At 32.9% G+C, this 19,445-nt stretch overlaps 1 long non-coding RNA gene across 1 annotated transcript; it reads left to right on the forward strand.

Moving 5' to 3' along the window:
* The first annotated feature begins 6,609 nt into the window (after nt 1–6,609).
* LOC143239846 (uncharacterized) lies at nt 6,610–16,792 on the forward strand. The gene is made up of 4 exons (XR_013021403.1): nt 6,610–6,783; nt 7,887–7,982; nt 13,888–14,036; nt 16,683–16,792. It is a non-coding gene; the product is annotated as an uncharacterized LOC143239846 (long non-coding RNA).
* The last annotated feature ends 2,653 nt before the right edge of the window (nt 16,793–19,445 follow it).

The following is a 19,445-nucleotide window of genomic DNA, read 5'->3' on the forward strand; positions in this document are numbered from 1 at the left end:
CTCTCCAAAAATCCATTACTGAAAAACATGTTCATCCAGACAAACATTCCAATGTAGAGTAAATCCTTGGCAGTTGCTGGAATTATTCTTTGTGAAATTATACTTTTTTAATCTTAAAGATTGATTCATTCTTCTGTAACAATTCATAATGATGCACAAGGACAAGTACTCGGATTTTACACCCCTTGTTAATTAAAACCTATTTCTTTGTATGTCTCAGCCTTTTTTGCAAGTTGCTGTCATTAAGCCAACTGGCGTATTGTAGTTGCACTGCCAGTATTAATATTATGAGGTATTTGTTTTGCCTACATCATGAGGTCTAGTGGAGAAGTCATCTTTATTTTCCACGAGTAAGTGGTCTACATCGTTAATTAGCTGTAACTTTGCTATGTCTCCAGTAATACAACTCTTGTACAAATGATGGTAAATTGTAATTCAGTAAGGATTTGCCATCAAACTTCCTGCATCTTTCTCATAGGTGACTACTTCTGGCATTTTTTTATGTGGAAGTACTACACATTCAGTTTCAATTGTTTCTTTTAGACATGCTTCTTATTCTATGGTTTGATGAAATCGTGACCCAAATGGTGACATTATTTATTCTCTAGGTATTTGAGAGTTATACCAAGAATTAATCTTTCAGGAAATGTTGGAGTGTTTGTTTTTACTACGTCCTTGTCAGTAGTTGTAAATTATGGATAAAACGTTGTGTTTTTCTTGCCAAACAAGTCATGCATTTTTGTTGAAAAATGAAGCAAGTCATGTATTCCTGTTTAAACACAAAACAAAACAGGTAATGTGTTACTGTTTATTAAAGGCAAAATATTTTAGTTTGGTTTGTTTAAAAGTAAGCACAAAGCTATACAATGGGCTATCTATGCTTTGCCTACCACATGATTCAAAACCCGGTTTCTAGCTGTGCGAGTCATCAGACATACTTCTGTGCCACAACGGGCAAAGAAAAAGAAGAGACAATTTCAAATTTCCAATGATAGTGCTTGTTGTTTTGAAATCCTTTTAAGTGTTATTATTATATTCTTGTTGCAAAGTTGTTTCATGAACCATCCAAACTGTTTACCATGGGGAATCTCAAAACCAAATCTTAGTGCTGGAAGTCTGTAGGTTTATCACTGACCCAGTGAGTGGCAGTAGCAGTACTTTTCGGCTCATCGTCTGTTGTCACCAAGAGCAACTCGTCGGTAATACACGTACACGAAAAATACAGATTTATAACTAATGTTGATAAGGAAATAAACAACTAGCAGTGGCTCCATTTTCTAGTAGCACAGATAGCCCTCAAGTAGCTTTGCACGAAATTCAAAACAAACTATTTTTTCGTAGCGCAAATAGCCCTCAAGTAGCTTTGCGCAAAATTCAAAACAAACCATTTTCTCGCAAATAAGAGTGAACATGATCCAGAACGTGGCTCGAAAGCAAACAACAAAAATCATAGATTGATATAAAACTCACTTGTAGAGAACAATGTATATGTGAAAACGGCTTGTTTGGGTTGAGAAAATTTTTTACGTAGAGGAGCGAACAACGTTTCGACCTTCTTCGGTCATCGTCAGGTTCACAAAAAAAGAGGTAACTGACCAATAGCTGACCACATGTTTGAAGGGGTTGTGTAACTTAGCGTAGTAACGTAAAGGGCGTGCTTAGATGTTTGAAAGTGAAAGTGGGTTTTCTCGGGGTACTCCCGTTTCCCCCACAGCAAAATTTTGGGTATTTCTATACTCAGGCCCTGAAAAGAGGTACGTTATCATGTGTTGTACTATTTTTATACCTTTCTACACTCCTGTACTTCATGCAATACCTATGTCAATATGTTTCCCTGCCCTCTTTGCCTCCCCCCCGCCCCTGACACCCTTTTCCCTATTCTCAACATAGCGCGTCCTTCCTTTTCTCCTTCTACTTCATTTTTCTCCTTCACGATTATAACCAACCAAGTTCAAATCATTCTTCAAAAATAGTCCTAGACATAAACTATCGAAATATCCACTTTGCTCATTGGGAGGTCTTTTAACCCTCAGCCCCCTTGGTATGGATTCCTGTACGTGGTGAGGGGACCTCCAAGGGAAGGTTCTGTTCTTTCAGTTTACCTCCTCTGGGATCTAAACATCCACCCACGTGTTTACCGTGTGTGACGACTCGTGAAGGGGGGAGAGGATCCTGATGGTTGAGGGGTCCAACCCTAACACACTACTTTGGCCTTGAATTCCTGAAGACGTGCGGCCTATGGGTGGCCCCCCTTGGGTCATTCGGCAGGTCCAGTTGGGCTAGAGTCAACCAAGTACCAGTGTTAGAAGTTCTCAACAGGTGTTGTGGACATTGTGTCTGATGCTGGTGTTTGGGTATAGTGCTCACAAAACCCTGGCTTTGCTGCAATGTCCTTGCATGACATTGTAGTGTGTCCCCTCGTAGGGCTCCATGGTGGGTGGGGTCAGTGGGTACCAAAATTTTCCTTTTTTCTATGAATCCTCCAACAAAAAATTTAAATAAAATAGTGAAAAAACAGTCTATAGGTAAACGACCACGTCTTGAAGACTCTGAGCAGCAATCTTCAACATCTGTAACACCTGTACCCCATTTTCTTATATTACATTTTCTTTCAGAAAAACCTTTAGTGTAAATGTTCCCCTTGAATTCATCACGAGGAGTTATTATTGAGAGGGAATTCAAGAACGTCCCCGAGTCAGAGATTCTCGCTGGTCTCTCCACTCAAGGTGTTTCTGCAGTGAGGCGCATCTCCACTCACAAACACGAAGTTACACTGCCGACAAATATCCTCGTTTTGACATTTACATCACCACGTGCACCTGCCACCATCAAAGCAGGTTATCTAATTTGCAGAATACGGCCGTACATTCCAAACTCTCTTCGACGTTTCCAATGTCAGAGGTTAGGCACTCAAAGACGTCATGTCGTGGTTCCCTGACATGTGCTCGTTGTGGTGGCAAGAACCACGATGCCTATGAGTGTCACACGAACCCATATTGTGTAAACTGCAATGGTTCTCACCCTTCCTACTTTCGTTCTTGCCCAAAATGATTGGAAGAAAAAGAGGTGCAGCGTTTAAAAACGACCCATAATATTAGTTATCTTGAGGCTTGGAAATTGCTGTCCGTCACTCCATCTTGGACATATGCTGCTGTGCTTCGTTCCACAACTACAGTGGGAGTGCAGACAGATTTCTCTGTACTTTCAAGAGAAACGTTTTCAAAACAAATGAAAAGCCTTTTGACCTTCGTGGATAAAAAGGTTGATGAATCGACTTCTACACCCATCTCTGTTCCTCCCATACAGTCCAACAAATCTCAAGATCCACATCCTTCGGTTTCAAATACAGGCATTTCTTCTTATACATCTTTTTCTCCAACTCCACGATGCAAAACAATAATTTGTTCGCGTCCTCAGTCACTGGAATCCCCTTCCAACAACAAAGACCTGCCCAATCGACCCAGGGCAGGATTTATAGAGGTCGATAGACCTCCTCCGAATAAGGACAGTAAGGAAAAAAGACGTGGTCGTAAACAGAAGGGTTCTCCAGCCACTTCGCCTACCCGTCATTAAAAATGGCCACCTTGATACAATGGAACTGTCGAGGTTTACGTTCTAATCTGGATGATATCAAAACACTGTTGCTTCCTACCATCCTGTATGTCTTTCCTTCAATTTCTCTTCAATTCCCCACCATGTCTTTGTCACTCAACACACCCTTGGAGGCTGTAGCCATCCGTGTTTCCTTGGGTCATACCATCACTGTTTGTTCTCTCTACCTGTCCCCTGGAGAGACATATGATCAATCAGACCTTGATGCTCTCGATGAACAGTTGCCGTCTCCATATCTAATCCTGGGGGACTTTAATGGACATCATATCCTCTGGGGAAGTGCTGTTATTGATAGGATGGGTTGATCTGTAGAGCATATGCTCTCTGATCACAATCTTTCTCTTTTCAATACTGGTTCTTCCACTTACTTTCATGCACCTATTCAGTCATTTACTGCTATTGATCTCTTAGTTTTCTCCCCTTCATTATTTTCCCATTTTTCATGGAGGGTTGACACTAATCCACCAGGCAATGATCATTTTCCTATACTTTTGAGAGAGACTGGCCGTGGTCGAGGCCACCCTACCCGCGTGCCCAGGTGGAAGCTGGATCAGGCACACTGGTCTACTTTCACTGCTCTCTTAGAACTTGATCTTGCCATCGTAAATCAGCCATCAATAGACGACTGTGTGGCAGCGGTAACTGACTGTATTATACAAGCAGCTGCTCAGTGTATTCCTACAACATCGACACGTTTTCCACGATATTCTCGTCTGTGGTGGAATCCTGCTTGCCAATTGGCACAGAAGGCTCAAAAACAAGCCTGGGATACTTTCTGTAGACATCCCACGCTTTCGAACTGCATCGCTTTCCAACGGGCCCGTGCACATGCTAGGTGGGTAAGACGTCAAAGCCAGAAGGAATCTTGGATTAAGTTCACAACTAGCATATCTTCTACCACCAGTTCCAAGGTCATATGGGACAGTATTTGAAAGGTCAGTGGGCACTACAATTCTGTCCCCCTCTCCATATTACTCTCTGATGGCCAAGAGGTAGCTGATATCCAGAGCATCGCTGATACTCTAGGAGAAAGCTTTTGCCGGATATCTAGCACTTGTGCTTGTTCCTCCACCTTCTTGGCCATCAAGACTCGGGCAGAGCGTTCATCTCTTTCCTTTCGAACTGTCTTTTTTACTATAATTGTCCCTTTACACTGGTGGAACTGAAAATGGCCCATCATCGGTCAGGCAGTACATCTATTGGACCTGATAATGTACACTATGACATGCATCGCTATCTCTCTCCTGCTTCTCTTGATAGAGTAGTGTGTAGTTTGTGTAACACTCAAATCACTTTAAGACACATTTTACTTTCTTGTCATCATTATGACTTTCAACGACGGCACTATTTTAAACATGTTCCGTCCCAAGGTTTGTCTGCAACATTAGACAGTGTTATTGGTGACGGTGACTCTGTCCACCTTGATAAAGTTTTTAGTTTTTTTAATGGCTATTAATCTTTATAATGTCATTTAAGTGTTTGATATTTATTCATTACACCTTTTTAATTGTGGCTCCCTTTTAAGAGTCTCAATCTCTCTAGTTCAATTTGAAATTGGAAAATGGCCATAACATTCAATAGCTCGACAAAAGGACTGGAAAGACCAACTTCAGGTGAGTAACGTTGCTGTTTGAACTACCCGTAAGTCGTCCTGGCGAGTTGTTATTACAATTTTGCTGCATGTGTTTTAGCACTTTTATTACTTTACCTTTTGATACTGGCCATAATGTCACATAACCTGGAACCAGGACTGGAAAGGCCAACTCCAGGTGACTGACAGTGGTTCTTGTACGTACCTGTTAGTCTTCCTGGTGGGTTATGATCATTACCATTGTGCCAAAGAAAGTCCTTTACAACTTTGTAGACTGGATGTCAACATTGGTTTTATGCCATTTATGTTTTTAATTGCTGTTTTGTTTTTACCTTCATTTCCTTTTATGAATTTTACTACATTTACTTTACTTTTAACTTATTACTGGACATTTGGCTAATTATTATTACGATTTTACGACATGTCTTTTAAAACTTTTATTACTTTACCTTTTGATAATGGCTGTTATGACACATAACCCGGAACCAGGACTAGAAAGGCCAACTTCAGGTGACTGACGGTGGTTCTTTTACTTACCTGTTAGTCTTCCTGGCGGGTTGTGATCATTACCGTTATGCTAGAGAAAGTCCTTCACGACTTCTCTTACTCTGTTTTTTTCTCTTAACATTGTAAACTAGGTTTTAACTTTGGTTTTATGCATTTTCTGTTTTTCAATGCTGTTTTGTTTTTCCTTCGTTTTCTTTTATGTATTTTACTACATTCAATTTATTTTTACCTTTTTACCGGACGTTTGGTGCTGATAGCCTAGCTGCTTTGTACCATAACGCACTAAATCAACCAACCAACCAACCAACTTTTCTCCTTTTGAGACCTTTGATGGGCTGTTTCAAAATGAGTTAAAAATAAATGAAATGCAGCATGTGGTAAATTGGTTAATCCTCATGCTGAGGATAGGTAATAGGGCTTATGTCACGTTTTCAGTTATGTTTAAAGTGTAACTATCTCACTTTAATGTCATTGTATATGAATAAACGTGACATCAAAACATGTTTAATAATTAAAATATTAATGTTACATAAGTTTTGAATTCTTAATTTTATAAGGAAATACTTTTAAAAAATCTTCAAACTCCCATAGTATGAAAATTGTGTAATTTACCCTCTAGTTCTTGTCTCTTCTCATATTTATTTTTTTCTCCTAAAAGTAGAAGATGTGGTATAAATTATTTGTTGTGACATAGTTATTGCTCAAGCAAAGCATATTTTTAAAGCCTTCAATATAATTAGTTTACAGAGTCATAAATAAGAAAATCAGACTCACTTACCACACTTGCCTCTCACATTCTTTCTTTCACAAATTACCATTAGTTCTTTCTGATGTCATAAACTATATTTATTTATATGCAATAAAAAATCAAAGATTTAATCTAACAAATTATATATTATATTACATCTTTTTTTCTACAGAGAATTGTTTATTTTCTCTCCAGTTCAAAGATTATTTCTGTGTGAAACATTTTGATGAGTTTAGCTGAAGTTTTATATCGTAGGTGGAAAGCCAGAGAAATTGTGATAGTTGTAGGACATTGTGTGTTTTCCATGTTTTATTATTTTGTCTATGTAAGTGCATTAATTAAACAAATCAAAAATTTTTAATCTGTTTGTACTACCAATTCAAAACATTAGGCTTAAATTTTGTCGAAAACAAAAAAATTGAAGATCCAGTGAAGTACTGTAATTTCTTGTTTTTCACATCTATTTTTTATTCTTTAAAATGAAAGTAAATAAAATGAAAAAAGTAGAAACTTGTTAAATTGAAGAAGGTTTAATTAAGTAAGATACTACTTAATTATGTTGTAGTACAATAGTACTACAAATGCTTCACAAGGTATGCTTGTGAGCAGTTCATGAGTTGCATCATGTAATATATGATACACATTGTCATGGGATTTGCAACTTTTGTTGTTGGATTATTAGTTAGACACAGTTCAAAGAGCAAGAAAACAAAATATTTTAGTAGAAATTATATTATTACAATAATTAAGGTACTTATGATGAAATCGTAGTTTCTTGTTACAATTTGCAGTCATTATGGAAAGAACATAATGGTAATTTTGATTTGTTTCCTTTTTGTATCATGGTGGTTATGAGGAGTGTCAGACTGAACAAATGCATAGAGAATTAGGGTAGAGAAAACAGAAGATAAAATATGAAGCTTTACTGAGAAAACTTTTGATATTTATTTAAGAAGTTTTGGAGATTATACAAATGAAATTTGATCATTTTCAGATGAAGGAAATTATTTTTTATCTTATGTAAGAATCACTTTACACTTGGAGCAGTCAATACTTTGATTTCTTTCTGGTGTTTGTATACAAAAATCTTGTAATGTTTTCTGAAAACTTGGGAAATTTCAAAGATACACAAAAACATTAAATCACAGTATGAAAACTAAAGATCAGTTTGGGGTCACAAACAAAGTTGATTTTACTGAGCTCGTGGTAAGAGTGTTAAAATATGAAAAAAAGTTATTTACTAAAATTTAATTTACTAAAAAACATATTTTTGGACTATTATCATAAAATTTTCAAACTTTTTGAATTGTGTGAAATATGTTTTAAATTATATATGTATTTATATTTTTACTCAATACCATTTGTATTGAGAATAGATAATAAGAAAACTTCAGTAAGGTTACATCTTATATTTTTATGTTTCAATAGTGCACAGTTGATGTAAACTTTGTGAAAATTCATGGTCCATGGGAAGTTTTAACCCGATATGCTGAAATAATAAATATGAAAATGCCGATGAAGGAGGTAAGATGATTTAGTAATAGCTTGTTATATAGTTTACATGGAGTATTTGTTCATTGTTTTGTAAAGATATGTTAGCTTATAATGATAGACTGATGAAAATGTAATGGAATTTTTTACCAGTATTGAGAATTATGTTAAAAGCTTATACTATATTAATTATAACCAAATATTTATGTAATTATTCTTTTTGAACTTTGTATATTCTACTTCAAATTGTCTTACTGCTTCAACTGTATGCAAGTTTGAACTAAAAAATATCAAATCAATTAATTAATTTACATAAGTTAAGTATATTTATGATGTGATTAAAAAAGTATCTTCATTAATGGCTTGTTATCGTTTGTACCTCCCAAGCAAAACACAGCTTCACTGATATTATTAATCAGAGCTGAAGTTATTATACTATTACTGTATTTAATTGTGATACATTTATTTCTTTGTATATTCATGGATTTCCCTTTTTGTCTGGTGGAATGTGTTAAGTATGTTTCCTTTGCATGACCATAAAACACAGTATGATGTTCTTTCTTAAATGATGTTCAACAGCTGTGTGACACTACATGTTATCAATCCACCACTTGAAGTAATTCTTTAATTTGATCTTGTGATTGCACTGGAAGGCTGCTAAGGGTGTTAAGAAGAGATCAGCTTTTGATTTTCTCATTTTTGGATTTAGTAAAGTAAAATGCAAATAAATTCTGAGCATTTACAGTCATTTCTGAAGACATAATTTTAACATATCAAGGATCCTGAAAGGATTGTTTTTTTTTTCTCTACCATCACATCCATTCTAGTTGATAAATCCTTGTGTTGAAAAAATGTTTGTGTTGGCACAGAAATGTTACACACAAAGGATGGATTTAAAATCTTGTTTTTACATACTTTAATTTGGAATCTATAATATAAAATAAATATATTTAAATTAATATATTTGAGAAGTGTTTCAAATAACTGAAATGTTGTCAGTTCTTTCTTTACTGTTATGACAACACTTTATACAATCTTTATAATGCTGAATCAATTACTACTTGCCACCTAAGTTATGTAATACACTATAAAGCTGTGGTGTAAGATATGGATAGTTTTGAGATTTAAACTCTAAATGTAATATCTGTGCTAAGTTTGTTTGTATATAATTTATTTTTGACAAGTAGAAAGCTTTTATTAATAACAGATGAACCTGTGGACATTGGCTGGTAATTATTGGTTCTGAATTAAAGAATATAATGGGTGTTGTTGTTGAATGGAATTGCTTTAATTCTAGCATTGCTGCATCTTTTGCGTGTAATTAGACATTGATTTCATGGTATGGCTGAATGCTTTTAAACTTTCATGAACTTCATATCCTTGTTTATTATCTTTAGAGTAGAAGGGTACATTTTCCTAAGTCAAATTTTTAAGTTTGCTCTGCACTTATTTGGGATGTGGTTTTGAAGCTTACTGCTGTTTTTGAATGTATTCTTCCAAATTCTTTCATGGCTCTTAAATGGTTTTAAATTATTTTGCTCTTCTAAATATTCTGCATAAACATCTTTCCTCACAGAGGACTGTGATGTATTTCTTGAGTGTATTCAGTAAATCCTTTCACAGCTGTATTGCACTGTCAAATTATTTAAACTGTGTTGTCATTATAAACATTCCGTATTAACATTCTTCTTCGTAAAGGGCTTTGACAAACATTCTTGAGTCTATTCTGTAAGTATATTCATGACATTTAATATTGTCAAAGGACCATAGACCATAAACCGAATGTATAGAAGTTAATCATTTTACGTACAGTGCAGTAACTCAAAGCTGTCACATCATACTAGATCATTAGCATGCAGATCTTTCTTTTAAAGTGTGATTAACCATCTGTATTAGTGATAATAACTCTCATTCTTTACATTCTCTAAATTATAGCAGAAACCTATTTATATCATCTTTTACAAAGTGGAACCTGATACTTAACATTCACTTGAAAAGTAAATTACGAAGGAGATAACTCATTATTAAGCATTATTTTTTTGTACTGCAATGACTTTCATTCATTCTGAAGCAACTAGTGCTAAATACCACCCATATTCTTTAAATATCTTTACAAATGTAGGTGTACTGTGGTGAATAAAGGAAAATTCAATCATATAAATTACAGTCCCCTACTACAAGGAGTTTAGTTTTCTACTTTGCTCTTTTCTGGGGTTACTGATGAGAGGAGCTGATTTCCAGTAAACTGCTCTAATTTGCTGAGAAGTGATGTGTCAAATGATAAGCTTGGCTTCATGTTTTTTTCTTGCTGAAACATATGGTATATATATATGATAATGAGAAAAAGAGTCAACATTATTCTAAAGACCACTGTCACTCCTTGTACCATCCCTAATTGCTATGTAACATAATACATTCCACTGGTGGGAACTTATTCAATGTTACATCATCACTGTTTACAAGGAAGGGATGATAGGAAGATGTCAACAGTACAATGTGGAGTTGGTGTGATAAAAATTCTATTGTTGTGATACAATATTTTAACAGAAGGCTACATCAAAGTCAAGACCATAATGTAATTAATTTGAATGTCTGATACAGGGCAGCTGTTCGCATGGAACAGATGAAAATCAACTCAGTAATAAATATTGCTTATTAAATATACAGTTTTACATTTTTGCTTGTAATCTTTTTTTCTTTTTTTGTCATCAGTTGAGTATTGTTGTTTGTTAGTAATATTCTTGGCTGTAATTCCCCATGATAATAATTAGCTTAGGTGATTTATGATAGACTTAATTCCATATAATAAGCTAGCAATGTAAATAAAACAAACTCACGAGTACTGGTACCACAAAAATCCATAAAACAATTTTCCACTTTGTGCATTCAAGATTCAATAAATTAGTAAAATAACTAAAGTTTAAGCAACAACTATTTCTTTATTGCAGAACATAGTTTCAAATAAAAATACTCTGATAACAAGAACATTACTTCACTGTGGCTGTACATGTATGTTTGATTATATCTTTATTGATGTAATGTGTAAGTATAGGAAGTAATGAATAAAGTCAAACTGTAAGAAGTAGCTGGAAAGCTAACATCATTATTATTATTATGACTAAGAACAAGATGTAATACTAATGGTAAATACATTTACTGTGACAAAATTACTGTTAATACTGTAATAATACACCATGCAAAGAACATGCTTTAATTATATATAGTAAAATATTAAAGAGAAGTAAAGCTAATTGTGGCTGCAATATCACAGTGATTCATTATTACCTTAAAATTAATTTTAGATAAATTATATTGTTGATTGTTATGTATTATAATTTATCTCAGATCAGTCTCCAATTTATTATGTTACGTACATAATGTACTGCAATTTATTATGTAACGTACATAATGTACTACAATTTCAAACAGCTGGAAATTTAAATTTAAATGTTAATTAAATGTTGATATGTATTAAATTTGACATTTGTGAACAAGATTGACACACACAAAAGATATTTAGTGTCCTTGTAGATATACTGATGCCATAACTTAATTCACTGAAGTTAAACAGGTTGTGATGTTCAATATCTATAAACATTCCTGATCAAATTCTATAGTTTTCTGATTAATAAGCATTAATCACAATTTTTGCTTCTGTGGCTTGTAGTACACTGATTGTAATGATAAAAAAAAAATGTTCTTCCTTTTGGTGCATCAATTTATATCGTTTAAGGAGATATTCTTGAATGTTAAACCATTTTCAAAGATGTGTAAGCATTTTTATAAAACAAATATTGTTGATTTTTACTCTCAATAATCTTCTGCAAAGTCAGAAAACAGCTGGGACTTGCACTTACACATCCAACAATGTACACTACAAGCATAAAATTGAAACAAACATAGGCATCAGAACAAATGCAATACAGTACATCTGTTGCATGATGTGTGAAAGATTTGAAAAAAAGTTTTATTATTCTGTAAAACTGTTACTCATGTTATTGGCAGCAAAAAAGATTATTGGATTTCTAATAATGTTGAAAAAATATGGTGTCAGTGTTTTATCAGTTCTTCATTGGTCATTGGTTTATAGTATGATTTAGGTAAGTCATTGATGAGTTGCTCTTCAATTCCATTAAAATCCAAACTGATGTGCTAATGATGTGATTTTTTTTAACAAGAGGTTGAAAATTGTGTACACATTCTAGCCAGTGTTTTTTCCAAACTGCATTCGTATTTGAGGTAGTAACCTCTTTACATTCTTGATGTTGAATGGTTTCCAGAAACCTCTGATCTAGGTGTTTTTGTTGCTGTCCACTGCCCCTGATCATTTATCTGAAGATTTGTCAAAAGTAATATGCTTTAAAAGAGGCTATGACATATTGATTTATTGGTTGGATCAAACAACTGGTGTTTGGAGGAAGAAACTCCACAGAAATGTTTGTTGATATGTAAATTAGGTTATTAGGGTGATTTGGTGAGTTGTCATCAACCACTAGTACTTTATGGGAAGCATTTTCCATGGAGAAACATCTCTCTACTGCAGGGCATAAAAAGTTGTAAACCAATCCTCAAAAATTGTTTTTGTTGTTTAAACCTGTTCTGTCTGGCATCTTCTTCCAATATAGATTAGTGTCTCAAATGTTCAAAAGCTTGATGGGTCATATATCCTCTTTGTTCAGTAATATCTTTTAAAACTGGTTGGTACATTGATGTTGCTTCCATATCAGTACTTGCTGCCTTTAGGCTGTGTAAGTTATGCTCTTTTTTTTTTTAATCTGTCAAGTCAGCCTTTGCTATCCATTATCTTAAGGCAATACCGATTTAGTAACTTAACAGATGCAGGTATGGAAGACTTAGCACTTTAGATAAGTTTTTCTTTCTTGATAGTCACTGTAGTTGATGATGAGAACTTAAATGCTTTGGAATTTATTGCAAGTCTCTGGCTTTCATCAAACTTCTTGATGGTTTCCAGTTTTGTTGTTACTGAGATGGCTTTTCTTGCAGTTTTTTGGCTTACTGCTGGCACTGGAATCACTTGCAGTGCACTTATTAATCAGTTTGTATTTAAGGGCTTTATATTTGTACTTTATGAGTACGTTGGTTGACACCTTTCACAATTCAAACAAGACAGTTGGGATGTACGAACTCTTAGCACACAGGCTGGTTAAACTGACGTGTCATGATGTTTTAGCAAGTTACATTCAAAATATAATTGAACCACTTAACTACCATGATGTACGAACAAACTTGACAACAAACCATAGATGATAATGCAGATTTCAATATTATATAAATTTTAAGTTCTTAGTAATATAAGAAAATATTTAAAATCAATTTTAAATTACCCTGGTGTGAGAATTTGAATATTTGTTCTTCAGTTATTTCCTCTTTTGAACTTTCCCCTTAAACTATGAAATGTTATGTAAAATGTCATTAATCTTCTAAATCTTTATCTTATATCCTTCAATCATATGGAACTACAGAGCAACCAATGAAAATCCAAGAACCTCTTGCCACACCCACCTTCAACTTGCTCAAATTTACAAATTGCTAATACATTTTTCTGAGGCAAGGTCTTATTAAATTTATAACCAAAAGGAAGCCAGAATACAAATGATTGATTAAAGTATGATTCATCCTTTATGATCTTACAGATAATTGATAAACTTAGCTAATAAGAGAGTCAGAGACAATGAGATATTTTCTCAATGACAAACTGGGTATATCTTGCTTCAAACATAAATTATTGTGATATTATATTTTCCTTCCTTTCTTTCTCTCTCTTTTGAAGAATAGTTTCAGTTTTTCAACAGATTTTCCACTGGTTATAAATTATGCTGTGATAAATTTGTTATACATTTTGCATGTATTTCTGAGGAGTTCAGGATTTCTAAAATCATACACCAGTTTAAAAAATTTAATTTTGTATTTCTTTTAGGTACCAGAATTTCAGTATTCAAGGTGTGATGATAAACAATTATAAAGAGGTATAAGTGGTGTTTGCCATACAATTTCAAACCTCTTTGCCTCCTAAATATCAAAGAGGCAACAGTTTACAACTGAATATAGAAGAGCTAGAGAATACTTGTAAGTACACATGTTTAGGTTTTTTGGATTTTATTTGCTGTAAATCTTTGTGATTTTTGGTCAGGTGATATTCTGTACATTTAGTGTTTTAATATTTTGTTTGTTTGGTTAGTTTTGTATTTTGGCCAAAGCAACTTAAGGGCTTACTGCATTTGCCATCCCTAATTTAGCAATGACATACCAAAGAAAAGACAGCTTGTTAGTACCACCTACTACCCACTCTTTAATTACTCTTTTTATCAACAAAGAGTGTAATGGATTTTAATGTTACAACATCCCAATGGGTAAAAGTATGAACATGTTTGGGGACAGGGATTTGAACCCATAATCAACAGATAGTGAGTCAAACCATTACCATTATTTCTTTTCTCTATGGTCTTGGTTGAATCAACCAAGTTTGTGACCCCAAATTTATCTTTGTAGTTTCACCACAATAATTTCTAATACGTTTTGTATATCTTCATAAAAATCTCATCAACTGTGAATGATCATTAAATCATTTGTTGAGAAAAACATTATTTATAATAAAGTCTCTTTCACTGCAAGAGTCTGTGAATATGTGGAATCAGAAAATTGACCACTGTGGGTGCAAAGTGATTTTCATGTAGATTAAAAACACTTAAATCATCTGAAATTTAAATTTAAACATCATAAATAAACTTGAAACATTTTAGTCAGTAAAATTAGACTGTATTTTGTATTAATCTATCCAAACTCTGTATGAGGTTTGTCAATATGACCAATCTTGTAACCATTAAAATAAATCAAAATTATCTTCTTTTTTTTCTGTAATGACTTCAGATTGTAACATGAAACTACATTTGTTTATTCCAAATAGCTTTTATTGTAACAGTTTTATTGCCCTCTGAACTATGTTTAACTAATATGCCTACCAAATAGGTCGTAAATCACTTGGTAAACATGTAGCTCACATTATTTTAATGAACTACATAATGTGCATGAGCTACTCACAAATTTCTTAAGTGTACCTCAGGAAAAAATGGCTGCAATCACAAAGTAATAACTCCAGAGTTTCCATACTGTACGTTCTAATATGTTTTGCACATATTCACAAAATTTTGCAAGCTTTCAGTAAACATCTCAAATCTTTTGTACACAAAAAATAACATTTTTTAAAAATATACTACAAATACTGAAGATTTGTTCATGAATGGATGTGAAAAACAAAATATTGTTATTTCTGTGAAAAGCTTCAGGTATCATTTGTATAATGTCCAGAATCTACTAGGGAAATGTCAAACATATTATTTTCAGTAAAACTTTATAGTTTGATTTTCTTTACTTCTAACTTTGTGAATCCAGCCAATTTGACAAACCTTGTAAGCCACACAACAAAAATACAAATCTGATTTATCATTTTTTCTTTCTTTTTAAAATGACTGCAGATTGTAACAGAAAATAGCAATCATTTAACTTAAATAGTTTTTAAGTATGTAACAGTCTACATTCATGTATATGTAATTAAACTGCTGGCCAAAATCTTAGGCCAATGAACATAACGAAAGAATATGCATTTTGCATTGTTCGACTCAACCACTTATTTGCGTAGAGCTTCGAAAGATGAAAATAATAAAAGGGAAAATAAAAATAAAAAACCTTTTAGCATTTAATAGGGAAAATGTGAACATTCTAAAATTAGCCTAAATACTAGCTGGTCGAAAGTTTAAGACCATACTGAAACAAAGCGTTAACTGGTAAACACGTCACAAAATTTAGTCATTTGTGTTCAAGCATTATCTTTGTCAACTCCTCCCACTGATATCTCCTGTGTTACATTGGGTAAAAACATGGCAAAGACTAAAAAGTTGACAGAATTTGAACGTGGCAGAATTGTCGAGCTGCAAAAGCAAGATCTCTCTCAACATAATCTTAAGATTATGGCCAGTGGTGTATATAGTTTTGTTGCCCTTGATCTATGTCAACATGAATACACCCACCACACAAGTTATAAATAACTCAGGGAACATATAGCTCATGTTGTCATTATGAATGATGTGATACATGAGATGTTCATGAATGTACATTGTGGTTTAATGTTTTGCTTCATGATGAGTTTTTGGTTTTCACAAGTGAACACGAGTCAGTCAGTAATGGTACTTTTGATATTACTTGCCCTTTATGATTTTAAAAAAAATTACAGAGTAATAAATCACAATTTACTTCAAGAAACTAATAACTTGGATGGTAGTTATAATGTTGTGTAATCTGTAAAGTTAGTTAGAAAGGATTTTAGGTGTAACAAAGGATTTGTCTTTATTACTAAACCTGTATGGTTCATCAGCTTCTATATTAAAGATTTTAGATTGACAAGTAAGATCTATATAATAGTGCATGTAATGTTACATCAGAATAAGATTAATAACATAATTCATAACATCCTTTACTCGCCCAGTTCAGGTTTCCAGTAAGAAAAGAGTATTGTCATATCACTACATCTGTATCTATTAATAAATGTAGTGCATCATTATTCAATGTGTTATACATCTTAAGGAACTCTAATAGTTAATTACATTGTAAATGTGATTTGTTGCTCTAACAGATAAAAGAGGTTTGTAACTTTAAAAGTATTTTGTTCATGTATGGTTCATATTTGTGTAAAAGTTATTTTCACTGGTCTCGTTAAAGATTTGATGTTCCAGTGAGGAAAGAAGATTTCTTTAACCCAGCCAAATTGTGGATTTTATTTTAAAACAGAAAAGATTCAGTAATAATACAAGAGAATCTTATGCATTTGGCAAGTGAAAAAAATATATTATTTCCTGTAATATATTTTAACATAATATGTATTTAATTTCATCTCTGTATAATTTACTGTGCATCAGGATTACTGAAAAAAATTCATAAGCTAAATTTATACTTTCTGAAAATAAATTCCTTTATTATGAACTGAGTGATGACTAGCTACCTTCCCTCTAGTCTAAATTAGGGACATCTAGCACAGAGAGCCCTCAAATATTTAGTAAAATTATGTTAAGAAATCTGTTAATTAAAAGTTACATTGTGTATTTTTAGGGCTAACATTTAAATATCTGTGTCTTAAAATACTCTTTGGGTTATAATGATTCATACTTATCATCATTATATTTAGTTTTGACCTTGCACTGACCAGTTGCTGATTTATTTTCTCATGTATATATAAAATTCAAAGATGGAATGTCCACCTGAACTTTTTTGTCATATTAAGCTTTACAATTTAAATTTAGAGACTTGTATTTTTTAATGTAGTTTGACATAAGACTGTTAGTGTGTACTAGAAATTCTGTTATTTATCACATGATGTGAACAGGAAATGTATATAATTTTTATATTGCAAAGTGACTGGAAATATGTAATATTCATAAATTAATACACAGAAAACGGGAACCTATAATTATTAGAATGTACTGATTGATCAGTTGGCTACCTTTGCTTATTAACACTTGATAATATCTCATAAGTTTCAACTGGATTAAGTTTTAGTCCTAAAATTTAATAGTGCTGAATAATATTCATAAATATAAAAATTAATAGTGATAAATAATATTAATATTCTATGTGTATGGGGTAAGTCCAATAGGGAAACACCTGCTCATGTGGAGCTGTAAGTACTAATTTTTACTATAATTCTAAATTTATGACACATTCATTTATGACATTTGTCAATCTTTCAGTAGCCATAACTGTATTGTGCACAAATAATCAATATTTCTATAAAAATATTTCCCATAAAGATCTGTCTGTGAATTTCCAAAGCCTTAAATGAAACAGTCTAAAATTAGCAATGTGCAGTGAAATGAGAAACTGAAAAATATGTAATATAATGAACAAACATGTTTTTTCCTCTCTGAATGCTAGGTTTTCTATTTTCTTCAAAGTTTCAACTTGGCATTTTCCCAATTTAATTTTATGGTTTTACTGCCTGTACATAGAACCACTGTCTTCTGTCTAAAGCTTAGGAAGTTGTAATATTGATACATTAACTGATGTATAAATAAATAGCAGTACATCAGTAGAAAACTAAAGACGTTATGAGAACAGTATAATTATGATGTTAGAAAAGCATGCAAGTTCAAGAAGTCTTAATAGAAGTGAATAAAATCCCTGTAACCCTGGTTATTCCTGATACAATCACACAGAAATGGAAACCAATGCACAGTTAATTCAAATAATTTCAGCTATGGCCCACTCTGTATTTTATGTAGAAAGTAAGCAACTTTGCATAATGTTTAGGTCAGTCCTATATTGTTAGCATTGTAACAGACAAAAACATAACATTATGTGTTGTGATACAATACATACAGTCTTTTGATAATGAACAGTTTCGAAAGAAGTCAGTTAATTCTGCTCTTAGACTATAACCCACAATAAGTATTGGAGGTGTGTGTGCTTTTTTATTTGGACAATATACTGTACAGATCATTGAAGATGCTATAAAAACATGTAGGTTCAAGAAGTTTTGATAGAAATGAATAAAAACATCGTAATTTAAGCACTTTTGAAAGGTAGACCTTTCTTCAGTTACAAATTGGAAATGGTGTTGTAATCAAATGGGTGATATACAAATAAAGTTAGTTTAGTAACATCAGGAAGGTCGTCTGGTTTTCCAAGAAATGTCTATTTCTCTATGTTCTGGTGTAAATGTCTCATTTCCAGTATAATATATAGCCAATGGTGAGAATGTATGCGGAAAGTTGTTAGGAATATTTTACTTTAGAAATGGCTGAATATGTGTGCATTTAAAACTGTACTTAAGGATTTAAGTAAAGTAAAGGTGACACCTAGAGACAGGTTGAAAAAGATATACTAATCAGTTTGTAAAAAATTATATGAAAAATTATCTTAAACAAATGATATGTTTTAGTAAATTCAGCTTTCATGATACAAGAAGAAATAAGCAAAGAATAAAAATAATTTTTTGACTAAGATGAAACCAGTGAATGAAGATTATCGATTTCAGGTTCTAGATTAAGTCCAAAAGGTTGAACAGTATTTAGATTAGCAATCTAATAAGTTTCTTTTATTTCTCTGTAAAGTTTAATTTTGAATCCTGTTTTCACTGGTTCAACAGAACAGTATAATGAAACCTTATTTCATCAAAATAAAAAAATGAAAATTTTGTAAATAATATGGTTATAGGCTTCCTAAATTACTAAAAAAACTTAATCGCTGGCAACCCTGTAGTACCTGACGTGTGTTTTTGGGCTTGTTACATATGATACGTGGTTCCAATATACGATATGATATATAGTGAATAAAAGTCATTGCAATCACTCTTTACATTGTTTTATTAAATATTTCATGCCTTATGTATTTATAGTGTGTTTTTCTCCTATTTTTTAAGTAATAACCAAGCTTATCAATGATACTATGTATGAAGCTGCCTTTCCTTTACATGAGGTCAGTTAACTC

Source organism: Tachypleus tridentatus, chromosome 13, assembly GCF_004210375.1.
Source record: "Tachypleus tridentatus isolate NWPU-2018 chromosome 13, ASM421037v1, whole genome shotgun sequence".
Lineage (NCBI taxonomy): Eukaryota > Metazoa > Arthropoda > Merostomata > Xiphosura > Limulidae > Tachypleus > Tachypleus tridentatus.